Here is an 8,661-nt window from a genome sequence, read left to right on the forward strand (position 1 = left end):
CCATTAACTGCTATTAATCAAGTTTACTTAGGGAATAGCCACTGCTATTAACTGCATCAGTAGCATGGGATCTTCTTGGTGTTTGGGTACTTGCCAGGTTCTTGTGGCCTGGTTTGGCCTCTGTTGAAAACAGGATGCTGGGCTTGATGGACCCTTGGTCTGACCCAGCATGGCAATTTCTTATGAGGAAATGAACTCTCCCTTTCTTACTATTGTTTTCACAGTTATCAGCGACTATGAATATGAAAATGCGGTACTACCAGTGCTTTGTTTACCTGTTTTAGGTCTAGCATTGCCCAAAACCTCCCTCTTTCTTTGGCACCAGAAAATAAATGGAATACACTCCCGTATCCCTTTGTTCGACTGGTACCAGTGTAATAGCTTGTAAATGGACTAGCCTGGCCAGGATCTGTAGGACTGCCTCTCTTTTGTTTGCCTTGACCAGGGAGGAGATAAAAAAACATCCTAATGAACATTTTAAGTCTGGGTGATAATCCCTTTGAATAATATCCAGGACCCATTGGTTCTCTGTCACTTTGGCCCACTCGTGAAAAAAACTTTGCAAACTACCTCCCACCTGGGGAGGAGTTGAGTAGGCTTACTCCCCATCATTGAGTGCTGTTATCATTGGGCAGAGCTTCCTTCTCTAGTGAATCTCCTGTTCCCCTGAAAGGGCTGCAATGTGCCTGAGGTCCTAAACGGGTAGGGATCTTGCCCCCTACCAGCCCTTTGTTTGTAGTCCTTGTGCCACTATCACCAGGACCCCCCCACCAATCTGGGAAAACCTCTGGGTCTCTCTTCTGGGCGTCTTTGGGGCTTCTAACCCTTAACAAACCTATCTTATTCCTCCATGAAGAGCATTTTCCCTTTAAAGGGCAGCTTCCCTAGTTTGGTTTTATTATTTATATTCCACTTTTCAGTACTTCAAAGCAGATTACATTCAGGTACTGTAGTTATTTCTCTGTCCCCAGAGGACTCACAATCTAAATTTGTACCTGAGGTAACAGAGGGTAAAGTGACTTGCCCAAGGTCACAAGGAGCGACAGTGGGACTTGAACCCTGGTCTCTCTGATTGAAAGTCTGCTGCTCTAACCACTAGGCTGCCCAATTTTTTAACCAAAGAAGTCACCTTACCATGATCTCTGCCACTGCCTATTTGGCTGTCACTCTTATGAGATCGTACATGGTAACTGCCACAAATGTGGTCACACACTCCACGAGGCTCGTCTACCATATTGCCTGATGGTTCTGCTTGTTTTGGGCCCTGCAAGCCTTGCTGGGCCCAGATTAATAAAGTCCTGGCCATATATCCCCCACAGAATGCCTCCTGAAGGGCCAGAGCTGATAGCTCGAAGCCCTTCTTTAGTAATATCTTGACTTTCCTGTCTTAGGGGTCTTTCAGAGTCGCCACCGTTTCAACCAGGAGGATTGTAGGTTTTTTGGCTACTGCTGAAATAGCAGCATCCATCTTTAGCAGACTTAAATATTTCTCTTTATTTTGCTGCTCTATCAAATATAATTTCTGCATAGTCCTACGGCTCCTAAGACTTGACTCTGGCTTCTCCCATTCTGCTACCAGCATATTCTGAATTGTTGAGTGAATGAGAAAGGCTTTAACAGGCTTCTTTATCCAGGTTAGAGTGAGATTGCCCTTCATTCTAGCCTTAGGCTGGTCCTCTTTTAGACTCAGCACTTGCATGACCCCTGCGATTAGCATGCCCAGTTCCTTGGAATTGAAAAGGCATATTGCTGAATCCTTAACTTCTCCTTCTTCTTCCAATTCTGCCTCCTCTTAAGAAGATCTCTTCTTCTTCTGGCCCCCTGGCTCTTCTACAATGGGTTTCCACTCCTCCCAGACTGCCTGAGTTGAAGGCTTGTGGCCTGGCTGTGCTGCACTTCCCTGCTTTTGCTTAAGTTGCCGATAGGCTTGATGAATGGCCAGCATGAATTCCATAGAGAACTCCAAGGCCTCTTCTTCTTGCAGCCATCTCTCTAGTGCTGAGTGTGCTTGGCAGGGTCTGCCCCTCCTTCTGACACTGCTGATTATCTTCACCTGCCTGACGCTGGCGCCAGCAGTACAAGAAAGGATACAATTGTTGCGCCGCTCTGCTCACTCATTCTGGCCCCACACACCTTGTCTACTGCAGCCTGCCCTTCACCATCACAGTTGTGTCAAAACAAGTCTGCAATGCTAGGGACGCGACAGGTCCCATAGCACACAAACTTCCTCACCTTGTCCATTCTTGGGGACAGCTGCAGCTACTTCAGACCGGGCTGCTTCTGCACCTTTCCTCTTTTTTTATTTTTTTTACTCACAGGTGCATTTCAGGGAACCAGGAGACCAAACCCCCCCACCCAGGTTGCCTCTGGAAAGGAAGATCAGGTCTATGGAGTTCCCCACCCCAGCTCCAAGGGAAAGTGACCTTCGGAAGGCTGTTACCCTGGGCCACTCCTCCTGATGGACCAGCTCCGTCTGTGCCCTTCACCATCTGCTGGAGGCAGAGACTACTGACATGCCCTCTGCTGGGCCAGCCTTTATGGTGGTGACATCAGAAGCGAAGCTTTTGTACTCTGCCTCCATCTGCTGGTAGCAGGGAGAATCCCATGTCACCGGTCTGGCAGCATGTTGTAGCTCGAATAACACAGCAACCCAGACAGGATAAGGAATCTGATGCATGCTTCCTACCACAGGGTGCCACCCCACAGGCAAATCTTCTGGTCGGAAATGAAAATAATGCAACCAACCTGCAAAAAAAAAAAAAAATACAGGATTCGGAAAGCACTGAGCATTAGCACTTTTCCAGTCTCCTAGACAAAAGCTACATAGAGATTTTCAGACACAGGTTTGAAATCACAGCTTACAGCAAACAGAAGAAAATTATGTACAACCTTTCTCCACTACAAATAACTGCCATAAAGAATCTATAAAACATTAGCGTGAAGCCAACAAAGGAAGCTCTGTGGTGATTATTGACATACAAAAGAACATAGAAGAGGTGAATATACAGATCTCAAACATTTCATAGTTATTACACAGGATTACACTAAACAACTGAAAAGTCCTATAAACATATTTCCAAAGCAAGCACAATCTCATCTGAAAAACCCAATACCAACCCATCCTTCTGTTGGCACCTTTTAAATGCTACCCAATATCCACAAACCCGGGAACTCAGGCAGACAAATTATATCCAGTATTGGCACACTCACAGAACAAAAAACCAGACTTACGGAGGGGAGTCCCAGACCATTAATACACAACACAGGAGAAGGCTGGAGGGCGTGTCAAGATGGCGGCCGAATGAGGAGTGGGTGAAGGCAGCTCTTTTCTATGCTCCTACTTTGGTAATAATTTCCTTGCTGAGATGTTCATAATGCCGCATACTAAGCAAAAAGCCCGGCTACGAGAGAAGTCAAACAAGTGGGTGAGTTTACACAGGTTTTGACCCCTTTTCTGGTGAAACCCGTAGTAATTACAATGGAATCTATTTGGGACACTCTGGCAGCCATTGAAGGGGCAATTATTAAGTTATCTAAAGCATGTCTAGATTCCAACAAACGCAGTATGGATAATGAAGAAAGGATTGAAGTACAAGAAAAGAAGTTACAAGAATTAGATGGAAAAATCCAAGTAATGGAGAATTATCAGCAGCATGTTATTCAGTATGAAGCTGTTCAGAATAAAAAGATAGAAAATATTGAGAACTCACTTCGAAGCCTAAATATTAGGGTTCTGAACTTCCCAATATTAACACATATATCTGCGCTGGATCGGGAGGATTTTAAATGCCCTGCACGCATAAATCCGGGCGGATTTACGCGCGCCTATTTTGCATAGGCCGCCGGCACGCGCAGAGCCCCGGGACGCGCGTAAGTCCCGGGGCTTTGTCAAAGGGGCGGGAAGGGGGCGTGTCGGGGGCATTCCCGAAACGACGCTGCGTTTCGGGGGCGTGCCGTGGTGTTTCAGGGGCGGGCCCGGGGGCATGGTCGAGGCCTCCGGACCAGTCCCCGGGTCGGGTGACGGCTCGCCAGCAGCCTGCTGGCGCGCGCAGATTTACGTCTGCTTTTAGCAGGCGTAAATCTGCCAACGACGGTAAGGGGGGGGGTTTAGATAGGGCCGGAGGGGTGGGTTAGGTAGGGAAAGGTGGGGGGAGGGCGAAGGAAAGTTCCCTCCGAGGCCGCTCCGAAATCGGAGCGGCCTCGGAGGGAACAGGCAGCGCGCGCTGGGCTCGGCGTGCGCAGGTTGCACAAATGTGCACCCCCTTGCGCGCGCCGACCCTGGATTTTAAAAGATAAAATCCAGCGTACTTTTGTTCGCGCCTGGTGCGCGAACAAAAGTATGCGATCGCGCAATTTTTTAAAATCTACCCCGATATGTTTAAGAACTATCTAAATGTGACTTTGAAGATACCAATGGAGGTGCTCCTGTTAATAACAAACTATACCTCCACATAGAGAAATCTAAACTTTTCCATTAATGTGCAATAATATTTATTCATAAATCTGTAAACAATTACACAGTTAAAATCAACAAAAAACAATCACTCCCATTCATACCATTAAAACCAACACACTACTGACACATTGAAATTTAAACAATATTTCAAAAGTGCAAAAATGCATCAAAAAAATATATTATTATTTGTATATATAATAGAAACACTTTTCTTCATCCAGTTTCCAATCTTTATAACGAAGTACGCATACGGTGTACTCCCAATAATTTTCTTCTAAGCGTCCTTCACAATTCGATTAGCATAAAGGGTTGCTTGTTTCCTTCACCATCCGCATCTCCAGTCCAACAACGGATCCTTGTTTCGCCCCCCTACAAGAGGGCTTCCTCAGGGACAAACTATAAATTCACGGGATATGACCTATAATAAATCACCAAAATAATGCCCACATGATTATAAAATTATTTTTTAACAATTTCTCCAATTTTTATATCAAGAGCGCGCAATTCTCATAACGCTCAAGTCTTATAATTTTCACCCAAACAGAAACTCACCTCTCAACTAGATCTCACAATTTCAATCCGAATTAAATCTATTCTCAACGTAAACTGCTTAGAAACTATTTTATTGAAGACCTATAATAAAAAACATTTTTAAAGAGTGAATAAGAGCTGTTGCCTAAACCGAAAAAGATAAATCTATACCACAACGGATATGTCCTACTTTCAAACCAGAGGTGAACGTTCTCCCACAACGGACCAACCTGAAGTGTCACAAAAACGTAATGACGTAAAAGAATTACTCAAATGCTTTTATATCCAAATCCCCACCTCCTAAATTTAAAACATCCAATCCCATCAACATCTCAGACTCTACTCCTCCTTACTTCAAAAACGCTTCCCATTCAATGGGTCCATTAAGGCTCCTAGGGGCCACCGTACCCCATTGAAAAATCATACGTTGTTCAAGACGATGTAATGTTGCAGACAAATCTCCTCCTAATGTCAGTTTTACTTGTTTTAATACCACAAACTTTAAATCATCTACTGTATGCTTTTCTTTTAACCAATGTTCAACCAGTGGAACCGATGTTTTGCCAGACATAATCCGACTACGATGTTCTATAATGCGGACTTTCACCTTTCTACATGTTTGTCCGATGTACAACAACTTACACGGGCAAATTATTGCATAAATGACTCCACTCGAGTCACAAGAAAAACAGCCCAATATTTTATAGTTGAGAGGTGAGTTTCTGTTTGGGTGAAAATTATAAGACTTGAGCGTTATGAGAATTGCGCGCTCTTGATATAAAAATTGGAGAAATTGTTAAAAAATAATTTTATAATCATGTGGGCATTATTTTGGTGATTTATTATAGGTCATATCCCGTGAATTTATAGTTTGTCCCTGAGGAAGCCCTCTTGTAGGGGGGCGAAACAAGGATCCGTTGTTGGACTGGAGATGCGGATGGTGAAGGAAACAAGCAACCCTTTATGCTAATCGAATTGTGAAGGACGCTTAGAAGAAAATTATTGGGAGTACACCGTATGCGTACTTCGTTATAAAGATTGGAAACTGGATGAAGAAAAGTGTTTCTATTATATATACAAATAATAATATATTTTTTGATGCATTTTTGCACTTTTGAAATATTGTATAAATTTCAATGTGTCAGTAGTGTGTTGGTTTTAATGGTATGAATGGGAGTGATTGTTTTTTGTTGATTTTAACTGTGTAATTGTTTACAGATTTATGAATAAATATTATTGCACATTAATGGAAAAAGTTTAGATTTCTCTATGTGGAGGTATAGTATGATTTTCTAGAGAAAACAGTGATAGTATACTCTCTAGGTGTTGTTTACCCTGTTAATAACAAAGGCATATTATTTGCCGCAAAGAAAAAAGGAAGGAGATCAGGAAACACGAGATTTACAACGGCAACCCTTAAATGTTACTGACTTGTTGGAGCTTTCACATGAAGATAACGTAGCTACAAGAGGAGTCCTATTGTGACTTTCGCTTTCTTGAGTGAAAAGAATAATATATTAAAATGCTTTTTCCGTTGTAGATCTGAGTTGTATTATGGTAGCAAAGTATGGTTATTTCCTGATATAACTCGGGCGACTCAGGAAAGAAGGAAAAAATGTATAGATATGAGAGCTGAGGCGCAGTTGAAGTATTCAAAATTCATTCTCCGTTACCCCTGCAAATGTGCAGACACATATTCAAGTATAGTTTATGTATTTTTTGAACCATCACAGCTGCGCTTTTTCTTAGATTCTCACCCCATTTAAACATAAGACAGCACAGAAGGCATGTACAGGCTCACTCATAGCAGTCGTCTATTTTCTTTTTTTATTTGTTAGATAAAAAATTTAGCTTGTAAAACCTACTGTTACTACCCCCCCTCCCTCATATTTCTTAAGTTATTAGGTTTGGAATACGGTATCATTATTAACTTGAAATTTTGCTTATAAGTGACATGTTTTTTCATTGTATTCCACCTTGTATTTCCAATCACAATGTTTATTGTGTAAAATTTAAAAATACAATAAAGAGAAAATAAAAAAAAATAATTACACACAACACAAACACCTTCCTACAACACACCACAGATTTTCTGAGAAAGCTAAAGAGCATCAAATAGCTACCAATCTAACACTCTCCTGGTCACAATGGATGTAGAATCACTATATAGCAACATTCTCCGTGCAGATGGCATAACTGCATGTAACAAATTTCAGGATATCCACCCTGGACCACCAGTACACACTGTAAACTCTTACAAAATTAATCAAATTCTTCCTGACACACAACTACTTCAGCTATAATATCTATCTATAGATCATAGGCACCACAGTATGCCAATCTTTTGATGACAGAACTCGAAGAGACGTTTTTAAAAAATAAATATCAGATGAGACCCTTCAAATATAACTGGTATATTGATGATATTTTATGATTTGGACCAAGAGAGGAGACAAACAACTTCACAATTCCTTTAATACATACTATCCTTCAATCAGATTCAAAATGGACTGCTCCACAGAAAGTTAATTTTTTGAACACCACCATTTCTACCAATTATGGCCATCTGCAAACATCTGAAGAGAATTTTGGGGATCTCCACTATAAAGCTACTTATAATCAAAAATTAAAAAGAAAACTTAGAACAATAATGACTTTTGTGTGATATGTCAAAAAGTGTTTCACTGCCTCTTCACTACTCTATCACAAGTCATGCCTGGAATAGGGCCTTAGGCACTCACATCATCACTAGTATAAGAGTAGAGCAAACTACTTGCTACAGTACCCCTGTGTGGTGGCTACAGTGGCAAGCTCCAGCTTGCTCAAGGGCAGGCTGTATCATAGTTGTGTATGGCAATTTTGGTTAGCAGCCACAGAAGGAACTGTTGTTGTTTCCTTGTTTCCCTATCTCTGGTTTCCCTATCTCTGGTGAGTTAGGCATTACACCTGTCACTATCCAGGTTAGGAAAAAAAAGATGACCTATTCATTTTTCTCTAAAACATGTATTTTAGAGAGATCTGCTGTTCCCTCTCACACCCAAAGGATGTAATTCTGTTTTGAGTGGCTGAGTATTTTTGTGAGTTTTGTTTTGGTTCGGGAGAAAGATTTGTCTGCTACCCTTCCTGCACAGGAGTGGGGAAGAGAGGATTTCCCTATTATTCTGCAAGGGACTCGCCATCCAAAGATTCAGGAATATCTAGGAAGGAGAACTCTAAGAGTTATTTTTCATCTGAAAACCCTCACCAGAGTCTTTACCCTGGGAAAAGAGAAGTTGAGAATTGGATTTCTGGAGAATAGTGCTTCAGGTATTTTTGGGAAGGGAATTCCACCCATAACATTAGAGTGGAGAAGTAGCAGTGAGCTGTAAACCTGGGAAGCCAGAATTCAAATTCTGACACTCCTTTTGACCTAGGGCAAGACATTGCATTCTCCTCCTTTGCCTTAGTTACAAATTTAGGCCTGATTTCCTAAGGCTTTTATCCCATTCTATGTCTATGGGGAAAATGCTTAGATTGTGAGTCCTCTATGAATAGGGGAATGCCTACAGTACCTCAATGTAATCTACTTTGAAGTGTCGGAAAAAATCCATTATATTCAGCCAAGCCACACTGTATTTTGCCATAAATGCTCTGACCCCAGAGACAAGGACAAACACCTCTAAATTATGACCTAA

This window comes from Rhinatrema bivittatum, chromosome 4 (genome assembly GCF_901001135.1).
Source record: "Rhinatrema bivittatum chromosome 4, aRhiBiv1.1, whole genome shotgun sequence".
Lineage (NCBI taxonomy): Eukaryota > Metazoa > Chordata > Amphibia > Gymnophiona > Rhinatrematidae > Rhinatrema > Rhinatrema bivittatum.